Below are 14151 nucleotides of genomic sequence, written 5' to 3'. Positions count from 1 at the left end.
CTCTTTGGATAGCCAATGTTCTTGAAGAGATCTCTAGTCTTTTCCATTCTATTGTTTCTATTCTTTTTTTTGCACTGATCCCTGAGGAAGGCTTTCCTTTCTCTCCTTACTTTTCTTTAGAAATTGGCATTCAAATGGATATCTTTCATTTTCTCCTTTACTTTTTGTTTCCCTTTTTTTCAAAGCTATTTGTAAGGCCTCCTCAGTCAGTCATTCATTTTTCACATTTCTTTACCTGGGGATGGTCATGATCCCTGTTTCCTGTCAATGGAAGGTACTTCCATCCATAGATCATCAGGCACTCTGTCAATCGAATCTAGTCCCTTACATGTATTTTGCACTTCCAGTGTATAGTCATAAGGGATTTGATTTAGGTCATATCTGAATGGTCTAGTGGTTTCCTCCACTTTCGTCAACTTCTGTCTGAATTTGACAATAAGGAGCTGATGATCTGAGCCATAGTCAGCTTCCTGTCCTGTTTTTGCTGACTGTATAGAGCTTCTCTAATTTGGCTACAAAGAGGATAATAAATCTGATTTCAGTGTCTACCATCTGATGATGTCCATGTGTAGAGTCTTCTCTTGTGTTGCTGGAAAAGGGTGTTTTTATGACCAGTGTTATCTCTTGGCAGAACACTATTAGACTTTGCCGTGCTTCATTTTGTACTCCAAGGTCAATTTGACTGGTACTCTAGGTGCTTCTTGACTTCCTACTTCTGCCTTCCAGTCCCCTATAATGAAAAGGACATCTTTTTTGAATGTTATTTTAGAAGGTCTTGTAGGTCTTTACAAAACTTTCAACTTCAGCTTCTTCAACGTTACTGATCAGAGAAAAGTTTTGGATTACCGTTTATTGAATCATTTGCCTTGGAAAAGAACAGAGATCATTCTGTCATTTTTGAGATTGTACCCAAGTACTGCATTTTGGACTCTTTTGTTGCGTATGATGGCTACTCCACTTCTTCAACTGGATTCTTGCCACAGTTACAGATATAATGGTCATGTAATTTAAATTCTCCCATTCCAGTCCACCTTAGTTCACTGATTCCTAGAATGTCAATATTCACTCTTGTCATCTCCTGTGTGGCCAGTTCCAATTTGCCTTGATTCAAGGACCTAACATTCCAGGTTCCTATGCTATATTGCCCTTTACAGCATGAAACCCTTATTCCATCACCGTCCCATTCCAACCGGTTGTTGATTTTGCTTTGGCTCAATTGCTTCATTATTTCTGGAGGTATTTCTCCACGGATCTCTAGAAGCCTATTGTGAACCTACCAAGGGTTCATCTTCCAATGTCCTATCTTTTTGTTTTCATGATCTTCATGTGGTTTTCAAGGCAAGAATACTGAAGTGGTTTGCCTTTCCCTTTTCTAGTGGACCACATTCTTTCAACTTTGGTGAAGGGCTGTCATCAGGTAAAAGGCAATTTCTTCTTGGAGAAAACTCTATTGCAAACCTAGACATTGTATTGAGAAGAGACATTCACCTTGGTAACAAAGGCCTCCACTTCACAAGTCCCTGTTGTTTATCCAGTAGTCATGTGAAGATGTGGGAGCTGGAATATAAAGAAGACTGAGAGAAGAAGATTCGATGACTTTCAACTGTGCTGCTGCCGAAGACGCTTCATTTCAGTTCAGTCGCTCAGTCATATCCAACTCTTTGTGACCCCATCAACATGGCAGGCCTCCCTTTCCAACACCATCTCCCAGAGACCACCTCAACTCATGTCCATTGATTAGCAATGTCATCCAAGCATCTCATCCTCTACCATCCCCTTCTCCTCCTGCCCTCAATCTTACCCAGCATCACGGTCTTTTCCAATGAGTCAGCTCTTCGCATCAGGTGTCCAAACTATTGGAGTTTCAGCTTTACGGTGTTACATTCCAACGCATACCCAGGGCTCATCTCCTTTAGGATGGACTGGTTGGATCTCCTAGAAGTCCAAGGGGCTCTCAAGAGTCTTCTCCAAAACCACAGTTTAAAAGCATCAATTTTTCGGCCCTCAGCTTTTCTTACAGTCCAACGTTCCCATTCATACATGACCACTGTATAAACCATAGCCTTGACTAGATGGACCTTTGTTGGCAAACGAATGTCCCTCCTTTTTATTATGCTATCTTTGTTGGTTATAACTTTCCTTCCAAGGAGAAAGCATCTTTTAATTTGATGGCTGCAATCACCATCTGTAGTGATTTTGAATCTCCAAAAAATAAAGACTCTTAAGGGTCCCTTGGATTGCAAGGATATTAAGCCAATTGATCCTAAAGGAAATCAACCCTACGTATTCAATCGAAGGACTAATGATGAAGTTGAAACTTCAGTTTTGGCCAGCTCATGCAAAGTGTCAATTCACTGTAAATATCCATGATGCCTTTAAAGATTGGTGACAGGAAAAGAAGGGAGTAATAGAGGATGATATGGTAGGACCATATCTGAAATACAATGGGCATGCATTTGAACAAACTCTGGGAGATAGTGAACGATAGAGAGGTCTGTTGCACATGTGTCACAAAAGAGTTGAAGACAACTTGTTGACTGAGCAACGACACTCAATGTCTCTAGAGTTGCTTCTTCAAATCACTCTCAGTTCAGTTCAGTTCAGTTCAGTTGCTCAGTCGTGTCCTACTCTCCACGACCCCATGAATCACAGCACGCCAGGCCTCCCTGTCCATCACCAACTCCCGGAGTTCACTCAAACTCATGTCCACAGAGTCGGTGATGCCATCCAGCCATCTCATTCTCCGTCGTCCCCTTCTCCTCCCGCCCCCAAACTTTCCCAGCATCAGTCTTTTCCAGTGAGTCAACTCGTCATATGAGGTGGCCAAAGTATTGCAGCTTCAGCTTTAGCATCAGTCCCTCCAATGAACATCCAGGATTGATCTCCTCTAGAATGGACTGGTTCGATCTCCTTGCAGAATAAGGGACTCTCAAGAGTCTTCTCCAGCACCACAGTTCAAAAGCATCGATTCTTCAGCGATCAGCTTTCTTCACAGTCCAACTCTCACATCCATACATGACCACGGGAAAAACCATTGCCTTGACTAGACGGACCTTGATTGGCAAAGTAATGTCTCTGCTTTTTAATATACTATCAAGGTTGGTCATAACTTTCCTTCCAAGAAGCAAGCGTCTTTTAATTTCATGGTTGCAATCAGCATCTGCAGAAATTTTGGAGCCCCCAAAAATAAAGTCTGAAACTGTTTCCACTGTTTTTCCATCTATTTCCCATGAAGTGATGGGACCAGATGCCATGATCTTTGTTTTCTGAATGTTGAGCTTCAAGCCAACATTTTCACTCTCCTCTTTCACTTTCGTCAAGAGGCTTTTGAGTTCCTCTTCACTTTCTGCCATAAGGGTAGTGTTATCTGCATATCTGAGATTATTGATATTTCTCCCGGCAATCTTGATTCCAGCTTATGCTTCTTCTAGCCCAGCGATCCTCATGATGTACTCTGCATATAAGTTAAATAAGCAAGGTGACACTCTAACATATATTTAGTGAAAGTAATAACAAATATCAACTAAGGTGGTTAATAGAAGATGGTATAATGCATTTGTAAAGAAAATATGGGAATGTAGGCTCTAAAAGAAACAAATCTTTGAATTGAATAAATTTTAATATTAGTGTGAAGGAAGAGACAGGAAGATGGAGGAGGAATAGCACGGGGAGACAACTTTCTCCCCCACAAATTCATCAAAAGAATATTTGAATGTTGAGTAAATCCCACAAAACAAATTCTGAAGGCCGGCAGAGGACATCAGGCACTCATAAAAGCAAGACATTGTCTTCAAAAGGATGTAGGAAATAACATAAAAGATAAAAAGTGAGAGAAAAGAGGGAGGGATGGAGGTTTGTCCCGGAAAGGGAGGTTTAAAAAAAGAGAGAAGTTTCCAGACACTGGAAACACTCACTAGTGAATCTGTGGCAACCCTTGGAACCTGAGAGGGCAACATAACCAGGAGAAACAATAAATAAATAATTAAAATCTACAGACTACGTGCCCAGTAGTAGCTCCATGGGAGAAGCAGTGCAGCCGCCCACACCCCCCCTAGAAAGCTGGGACTGGGCAGGGAGGCGCGGGCTGCATCCCTTAGAGTAAGGACCGGGCCTGAATGCCCTGAGGGCAATCTGAGGGAACTAACTTAAGATAGATAAGCAGACTGTGTGATAGTTACCTCGTGAAATGGCGAAAAACCCCAAGCTAAGACACTTCCAGGCCCACTCAGAGAACAAAGGACTGAACAGTGCTAGCCAGCTGTGGTCAGCCCATCCACCATCCCCAGCTGAGACGGCAGGGGAGGACAGCCAGAGCAGGAAGCAGGCAATCGTGGCACCAGAGAGTCATCTGATACCAAGCTTCAAGCAGGCCTTGTTGCTAACCAAGATTTCTTGGGTTCTGGCCAGTCAATATTGGCCTGAGAGGGTGCGCTGGTGGTACGCCCAGAAAACCGAGGAGCAGGGATTGGGGAGGGAATAAGTCACAGTGACTCTGCTGGTCAAACACCTGCTCAGATGAGATGCTCAGACCAGGAAGGGCAAAAAATTCAGGCCCAACTGAGTCTAAACCTTTGTGGGGTACCCAAAAATCAGAAGTTGAGTGGCTTAGACCATGGATGTACATCCAACCAAGCGACAGCCTCGGATTGTTCCCAGCAGAGCAATCTAGAGCCTGTGCAGTGTAGACTGGGACAGCACACATGCCGTGAGCAGGGGTAAACCCAGTGTGGCTGAGACATTGCAAGCACTCCCCACAGATGCCACTGGTATTTGTCTGCAGCTTACCTCCCTCCCCACAGCACGACTGAACAGGTGTGCCTAAAAAAATTGTCTACCACTGCCGCCTTGTGTCAGGAAGGGAATTAGACACTGAAGAGACCAGCAAACAGAAGAAACTTAAACAGAAGGAACTGCGTAGGAAGAGACAGATGGAGAAGTCTTGAGCCTACTGCAAAAATAAGACTGAAAACCAGAGCCAGAGGCTTAAGTCCAAATCCTGAGAACACCAGAGAACTGCTGTTCTAGGGAACATTAATTGAAGGAGCTCATCAAATGCTTCCATACCTACACTGAAACCAGGCAACACCAAAGGGTCAACAAGTTTCAGAGAAAGACTTTCCACACAAATTCTCCAGCAACACAGGAGAACAGCACTGAGCTTCAATATACAGGCTTCCCAAAGCCACTCCAAACCCACTGATAACTCAAAACTCATTACTGGACACTTCGTTGCACTCCAGAAAGAGGAAATCCAGCTCCACCCACCAGAACACCGACACAAGCTTCGCTAACTAGGGAAACTTAAAAAGCCACCCATCCAAGGCCACACACAGCAATGAAACTGCACAATAAAGAAAATTCCACAAGCTGCCAGAAGACTGAAAGGCCACCACAAACAGAACAATATAAGCAAGATGAAGAGGTAGAGAAATACTCAGCAAGTAAAGGAACAGTACAAAGGCCCAGCCAAAAAAAAAAAAAAAAAACAGTAAGTTTTAGGGAATCTACCTGATAAATAATTATGAATATTGACAATGAAAATGATTCAAAATCTTGAAAGCAAACTGGAATTACAGAAAAATAACCTCTAGATAATGATCGAGAAGATGCAAAAAACATTTAATAAGGATCTAGAGGAAATAAAAAAGAGTGACTATATAACGAATAATGTAATAGATGAAATTCGAAACACTCTGGAGGGAACCAATAGTAGAATAATGGAGACAGAAGATAGGATAAGTGAGGTAGAAGATAGAATTGTAGAAATAAATGAAACAGAGAGGAAAAAAGAAAAATGAATTCAGTGAAATGAAGACAATCTCTGAGACCTCTGGGATAATGTTAAATGCCCCAACATTCTAATCATAGAAGTCCCAGAAGAAAAGACAAAAAGAAAGACCATGAGACAATACTTGAGGAGATAAGAGTTGAAAACTTCCCTAAAATGGGGAAGGAAATAATCAAGTCCAAGAAACACAGAGAGTCCCTAACAGGATAAACCCAAGGCCAAATTCTCCAAGGCAAACATGAATCAAACTAACAAAAATCAAACACAACGAACAAATATTAAAAGGAGCAAGGGAAAACCAACAAATAAAACACATGTAGGTTCCCAGAAAGATAACAAGTGATCTTTTACCAAAAACTCTTCAGGCCAGGAGGCAATGACACGACATACTTAAAGTGATGAAAGAAAATAACCTACAGCCCAGATGATTGTACCCAGCATGGATTTCATTCAAATATGAAGGAGAAATCAAAAACCTTACAAACAAGCAAAAGCTGAGAGAATTCAGCATCACCAAACCAGCTCTCCAATAAATGCTAAAGGATCTTCTCTTGACAGGAAACACAGAAAAGGTACGTAAACTTGAACCCAAAACAGTAAAGAAAATGGCAATGGGATCACACCTATCAATATTTACCTTAAATGTAAATGGGTTGAATGTCCCAACCAAAAGGCAAAGACTGGCTGAATAGATACAAAAACGAGACCCTTATCATGTTGTCTGCAAAAAACCCACCTCAAAACAAGGGACACATACAAACTGAAAGTGAAGTGCTGGAAAAAGATATTCCATGCAAATAGAGACCAAAAGAAAGCAGGAGTAGCAATATTCATATCAGATAAAATAGACTTTAAAACAAAGGATGTGAAAAGAGACAAAGAAGGAAACTACATATTGATCAAAGGATCAATCCAAGAAGAAGATATAGCAATTATAAACATATGCACCCAACATAGAAGCACCGCAATATGTAAGACAGTTACTAACAAGTATGAAAGGCTAAATTAACAACAGCGCAATAATAGTGGAAGACTTTAATACCCCACTCACACCTATGTATAGATCAACTAAACAGAAAATTAACAACGAAACACAAACTTTAAATGATACAATAGACCAGATAGATCTAATAGATATCTATAGGGCATTTCACGGCAAAACAAAGAATTTCTCCTTTTTCTAAAGTGCACACAAAACCTTTTCCAGGATAGATCACATCCTGGGCCATAAATTTTGACTTGGTAAATAAAAAAAAAAAAATTGAAATTTTTCAAGCATCTTTTCTGCCCACAGTGCAGAAAGATTTGATCTCAACTACAGGAGAAAAACTATTAAAAATGCCAGCATACAGAGGCTGAACAACACGCTGCTGAATAGCCAACAAATCATAGAAGAAATCAAAAAAGAAATCAAAATGTGCATAGAAATGAATGAAAATGGAAACACAACAAACCAAATCTTATGGAACACTGTGAAAGCCATGCTAACGGGAAAGTTCATAGAAATATAGGCGTACCTCAAGAAACAAGAAAATAGTCAACTAAATAACCTAACTCTACATCTAAAGAAACTAGAAAAGGAAGAAATGAAGAACCCCTGGGTTAGCAGAAGGAAAGAAATCTTAAAACTAAACAGAAAAAAGTGCAAAAGAAATAAAAGAGACCATAGCAAAAATCAGCAAAACCAAAAGCTGGCTCTTTGAGAGGGTAAATAAAATTTACAAACCACTAGCCAGACTCATCAAGAAACAAAGGGAGAAAATCCAAATCAATAAAACCAGAAAAGAAAAAGGAGAGACCACAATAGACATCATAGAAATATAAAGGATCATAAGAGACTGCTATCAGAAATTATATGGCCATAAAATTGACAACTTGGAAGAAATGGACAAATTCTTAGAAAAATACAACTTTTCAAAACTGAACCAGGAAGACATACAAAATCTTAATAGACCCATCACAAGCACGGAAATCGAAGCTGTAATCAGAAATCTCCCAGCAAAGAAAAGCCTAGGGCCAGAAAGCATAACAGCTGAATTCTACTAAAAATTTAGAGAAAAGGTAACATCTATTCTACTCAAACTATTCCAGAAAATTGTTGAGGAAGGGAAACTTCCAAACTCATTCCACGAGGCCACCATCACCCTAATCACAAAACCTGTCAAAGATCTCACAAAAACAGAAAACTACAGCCCAATATCACTGATGAACATAGATGCAAAATTCCTTCACAAAATCCTGACAATCAGAATCCAACAACACATTAGGAAGATCATACATGATGACCAAGTGGGCTTTATCCCAGGAATGCAATGATTCTTCAATATCAGTATATCAATCAATGTAATACAGCACATTAACAAACTGAAAAAAATGAATATCTCAATAGATGCAGAGAAAGCCTTTGACAAAATTCAGCATGGATTTATGATCAAAACCCTCCAGAAGATGGGAATAGAAGGAACATACCTCAACATAATAAAAGCTATATACAACAAACCCACTGCTGCTGCTGCTAAGTCACTTCAGTCGTGTCCTACTCTTTGTGACCCCATAGACCGAAGCCCACCAGTCTCCCCCTTCCCTTGGATTCTGCAGGCAAGAACACTGGAGTGGATTGCCATTTCCTTCTCCACTTCCCTATGCAAAATCCCATTCATGAATGCCTGTGTTAAACATTTCAAACAAGGGCAATGTATGATCAGACAAAACACCACAAGTTAACAGGCAGTATATGTCATCTTAACATTTAAAATATTAAAAGTTACATATTAACTGGTCTTACTTGTGATATGACATGACTGAGCAACTTAACTGAACTGAATTGAACTGACAGGAAGAAACCTCGTATGGTTTACAATGCTGTTCTTAATTCCTAGGGTTTTAAATCTACGTGATACTAAAAATATCCCAGTATTTTGGTAAGTATTTTGGTACCTAATCGCTCAGTTTCTTATATATTATTTCTGGTATGGGAGTAGTAAGCTAAAGAGGCTCTAATTTTGTCATGCTTGTGGGCTTTTCAGTATTCTTGTGGGAGGCTTCATTAGACTTGATCTTCATTAAGCCTATGCTAATATGACAAACCCACAGCAAACCTTATCCTCAATGGTGAAAGATTGAAAGCATTTCCACTAAAGTCAGGAACAAGACAATGGTGGCCACTCTTACCACTACTGTTCAACATAGTTCTGGAAGTTTTGGGCACAACAATCAGAGTAGAAAAATACATAAAATGAATCCAAACTGGAAAAGAGGTAAAACCCTCATTGTTTGCCAATGACATGATCCTCTACTCAGAAAACCCTAAAGACTCTACCAGAAAACTACTAGAGCTAATCAATGAATACAGTAATGTTGTAGGATATAAAATCAACACACAGAAATTCCTTGAATTCCTATATACTAATAATGAGAAAATAGAGAAATTAAGGAAACTATTCCATTAACTGTTGCAACGAAAATAATAAAATACTTAGAGATATATCTACCTAAAGCAACAAAAGTCTTCTTTTTTTTTTAATTTCTAGACATTTATTTCTCTGTGAAAAAGGGGGAAAGGGAATAAAATAAAAACTGCACAACTAACACAAAAAACCACCAGGAGGAAGGGAGGGAGGCAGAGGAGATGGGGGAGGGGCCCCCATGCAGCAGCACTGGCTGGCGACCGGGGTGCTCGCCCCACTCCCCACCTGGCGGGAGCGGCCCCGTCCTCCCAGGGCTCTGCTCCGTCCCACCCTGTGCGTCCCAAGCCCCGTGAGGGGTGGACGTGAGAAGTCGGAGTCCCGGTCTGAGGGAGGAACCATGCCGGGGGAGGGACCTGGGGTCAGAGCATGCACGGGGAGTAACAGCCAAGGACCCCCACTGTTCCCCCAGGGAGGGGCCTGGCGGGGGAGGGTGGGCACAGTAGGCCAGCGGTGGGTCCTCTTCCAGCATCAGGGGAGAGACAGAACAGTCAGAGCCTCCTGGGCGAAGTACTTGACGTCCACGTCCTGGTCCTGGGTCAGTTTCTCAAGGACGGGCTTGACCTCGCCCTGCAGCGTGCTGTTGTCCAGGATGTGCCCGATCTTCTACAGGGACTTGGCCACGTTGAAGCAGACATTGGCAACAGAGTCCCCGGCCATGTGCAGCACGGTGGGCAGTATGTGCTTGGTGGTGATGTCCTGCCCACAGATCTCAGACAGCACATTGATACAGAAGAGTGTGGTCATGCGGTGCAGGGAGTTGGCGTCCCCAGACATGGCCAAGACCTTTGGGATGATAGTCGCATGGGCCCACTCCTTCCCAAACCTCTCCACCACCTTCTTGAGGTTGCTGGTAGCCGCCTCGCGGATGGCATAGACATGATCCACAAGCCAGGCCATGCACAAAGATTTGAATTTCTCATCAAAGAACTCCACCCCCAGTTGTCCCGCCAGCAGAGGGATATACTTGATGATGGCCAGCCGCACCCGCCACTTGGCATCCTCCGCCAGCTCCACGATGGCAGGGAGTAGGGACTTCAACAGCTGCCTGAAGCCAATCACCTCGTTCATGCAGTCCAGGTTGGAGATGATGTTCAGCCGCACCTCTGGGCACTCGTCCTTCAACTGGGCCAGGAAGAGGTGCAGGAGGTGCTTGATCGTGCTGTCTTTGCCCGGGATCGGAAAGAGGCCCATGATGATGGAGGCCAGGGCTGACTTGACGAGATGGTTGGCATCAGACACCAGCTCCTTGATGCAGGGCAAGATCTGGGTCATGATCACATTCTCCCGACAGTCAGCGGAGAGATTTCCACAGAATTCTTTGACTTTGTGGGAGGCGGCAACCTTCACCTCAGTCAGCCTCACAGTCTTTCATCAGGTTCTGGAAGTAAGGACTCAGGTTCTTCTGGGTGATTTCAGGCCCCACTGCTTTCTGGAGCCCTGTGAACTTGTCGGCCACCATGTAATGGACGCGCCAGGACTTGTCCTCGGTAGCCTGGCACAGGGTGGGCATCACCAGGTCCTCCAGGGCCTCCTGGGGCAGGAATTGGGCTATGTTCACGCATGTCTCCACTGCTAGCAGCCCCATCTCGCTCTTGATGTTGTCCAGCTCCAGCACCTTGGCGAACTCCCCAACCTTGGAGGCTGTGGGTCACAGCACCATGGGGGTGTCATCTGAACATAGGTTCTGGAAGTACTGTTGAAGCTCTGCCTTGATGGCCCTTGACACACGGGGGTAACAGACAGAGAAGAGGCCGCAGGCTTAAGTGTGGGAGGTGAACCAGGCTCCGCCCGCCAGCCACTTCACCAGGGGCACGAAGTGGACCTCAAGGTCGGAGGGGGAGTGCTCATGCGAGATGTCCCGCAGGGATTCCATTGCCTTATCCAGCACCACCGTCTCCTCCACCGTGGCCAGCAACTTCAGGGGCAGCAGCAGGCAGTGCATGTACTTGAGGCCACTCAGCAGAGTGGTAAAAGTGCCCAGCTGCTCTGCCAGGTCCAAAAGGACCTCGTCCTCATCGTAGACTGTTTCTGTAAGGAAGGGCAGAAGTTTACCGTGGGCCCTTTCGGCCCCAAGGGTCAAAGCAATGGTGGACAGCTTCTAGATGCTGTTGGGGCAAAGCTGAACATCCTCGTTGTGGAGCTCGTCTATGAGCACCGTGATGGGGTAGAACAAGTGGTTGCTGTTGACTGCGGCCATCTTGGGCCCGTCCCCTTCCTGTCAAGACTGAGGCCAGTGCCGTGCTAAAACTGGGATAGGGAGGGGTTGGGCTGGGAGGAGGAAAGGAACAAAAGACTTCTATAGAAAATTATAAGACACTGGTGAATGAAATCAAATAGGACACTAATAGATGGAGAAATATACCATGTTCATGGATTAGAAGAATAAATATTGTGTGCCAGGAGCCAGTGAGGGAAATCCTACCAGTGGCAATGGTCAATTGGGGAAGAGGCCTGATGGGGAAAGGCTAATCAGGACTCGAGGAACCCCCTGAACTTACCTGAGCATCTACCCCAAAGAAAACCGGAGTCTGACTGCCTTACTCTCTTACACCTCTTATCAAGTCCTTTAATACTTACGGGGGCTTCCCCCCAACCACCTATCTCTGAAAACATTAATTCAGAGCTGTAGTTTAAAAGTTCTCCTCGGCTTAATAGGAGTGCTCCAATCCAAGCCCCTCTGATAGCTTTCTAACTGGCATGACAAGTTTGTCCGGGCTTTTACAACTATGAATGTGACTGTTTACAGCCTCGAACCATGCAAGGACAGAAAGCCTAATATTCTAAAATACAGGAATTTGTTGAAGAAATAAAAATCATTAGAATAGTAGTAAAAAAAAAGATTTCATTGTTGAATCAATGCTTGCTGCAAAGTTTATCTATTGTATCCTTGGAAATATATTAATCACATATAGAGAGTATAAGTAGTAGCCTTTGATTTAACCACATCAGATCTTAAGTTAATAAATTCCTTTCTTGTAGCTCACTACACTTTTGCCTTATAGGAATGTAACTTTGTCATGTGTCTAGCACATGACTTTACGAAAATCACTTTAAAAGAATATAAGACTTTTTCTAGCTAACTAACCTTTGTTAGGAGAGAGGGCCATAAACTGTCAGCAGGACTCCTGGCCAGAAGATGATGTAAACCACCTAAAACTTTTGTTTATCATGAGATATACAAAAATAAGCCCTGATCCTGATAAGGGTCAAGACTGCAGACCCCACGTGATTTTGGAGTGAGTCTATACCTCCCTTTCTCTAGTTTTTATGTGCACAACTTAGGGTATAAAAGCAGCACTGGAAAATAAAGTTTGGGGCCTTGCTCACTGAAGCTTGGTCTCCCCATGTCGTTCTTTCTCTTTTTCTGTCCTTTTCTCTATTCTCCTTTTTCTGGTTGAGATTCTTGGAGTGCTGGGCCCTCTGCATTTATTTATCTTCCTGGACTTCTAAGACCCACTCGAGGTGGTGCCCTGGTGGGGTGCCTCTGGTGATTCAAGAGGGCGCCTGCGGCCTACGTAAGCAGAGCAAACCCCGTGCTTGGGTTTTCTCTCTCTCTTTCTCTCACTGACGCCGACACCGTTCATCCCGAGGATATCCTGGGCCATATCGAGGCTGGTCCCCGATAATTGTGAAAATACGTATACTACCTAAAGTAACATACATTCAATGCAATCTCTATCAAGCTACCAACAGTATTTTTCACAGAGCTACAACAAGTAATCTCACAGTTTGTATGGAAATACAAAAAACCGCGAATAGCCAAAGCAATCTTGAAGAAGAATGGAACTGAGGGAATCAACCTGCTGAACTTCAGGCTCTACTACAAAGCCACAATCATCAAGACAGTATGGTACTGGCATAAAGACAGAAATATAGATCAATGAAACAAAATAGAAAGTCCAGAAATATATCCATGCACCTATGGACACCTTCACTTTGACAAAGGAGGCAAGAATATAAAATGGAGAAAAGACAGATTCTTTAACAAGTAGTATTGGGGAAACTGGTAAATGAATGAAACTAGAATACCCCCTAACATCATACCCAAAAACAATCTTAAAATGGATTAAAGATCTAAATGTAAGACCAGAAACTATAAAACTCCTAGAGGAGAACATAGGCAAAACACTCTCTGACATAAATCACAGCAGGATCCTCCATGAGCCACCTCCCAGAATATTGGAACTAAAAGCAAAATAAACAAATGGGACCTAATGAAGATTAAAAGCTTCTGCACAGCAAAGGAAACTATAAACAAGGTGAAAAGACAGCTTTCAGAATGGAAGAAAATAATAGCCACTGAAACAACTGACAAAGAATTATTCTCCAAAATATACAAGCAGCTCCTGCAGCTCAATTCCAGAAAAATAAACGACCCAATCAAAAAATGGGCCAAAGATCTAAACAGACATTTATCCAAAGAAGACATACAGATGGCTAACAAGCACATGAAAAAATGTTCAATATCCCGCATAATCAGAGAAATTCAAATCAAGATGACAAAGAGGTACCATTTCACACAAGTCAGAATGGCTGCTATCCAAAAGTCTACAAGCAATAAATGCTGGAGAGGGTTTGGAGAAAAGGGAACCCTGTTACACTGTTGGTGGGAATGAAAACTACTACAGCCACTATGGAGAACAGTGTGGAAATTCCTTTAAAAAACTGGAAATAGAACTGCCATACGATCCAGCAGTCGCACTCCTGGCATAAACACTGAAGAAACCAGATTTGAAAGAAACACGTATACTCGATTGTTCATTGCAGCACTGTTTATAATAGCAAGAACATGGAAGCAACCTATATGTCCATCTTCAGATGAATTGATAAGGAAGCTTTGGTACCTATACACAATGGAGTTTTACTCAGCCATTAAAAAGAATACATTTGAATCAG

At 42.7% G+C, this 14151-nt stretch overlaps 1 pseudogene; it reads right to left on the bottom strand.

The window, feature by feature from the left end:
• Nucleotides 1–9723: 9723 nt before the first annotated feature.
• LOC148773130 (serine/threonine-protein phosphatase 2A 65 kDa regulatory subunit A beta isoform pseudogene) lies at nucleotides 9724–11452 on the bottom strand (annotated as a pseudogene).
• Between the last annotated feature and the right edge of the window lie 2699 nt (nucleotides 11453–14151).

This window comes from Moschus berezovskii, chromosome Y, assembly GCF_049115385.1.
Source record: "Moschus berezovskii isolate FMDL1 chromosome Y, NW_MosBer_1.0, whole genome shotgun sequence".
Lineage (NCBI taxonomy): Eukaryota > Metazoa > Chordata > Mammalia > Artiodactyla > Moschidae > Moschus > Moschus berezovskii.
This window is presented reverse-complemented; position numbering and strand designations above follow the sequence as displayed.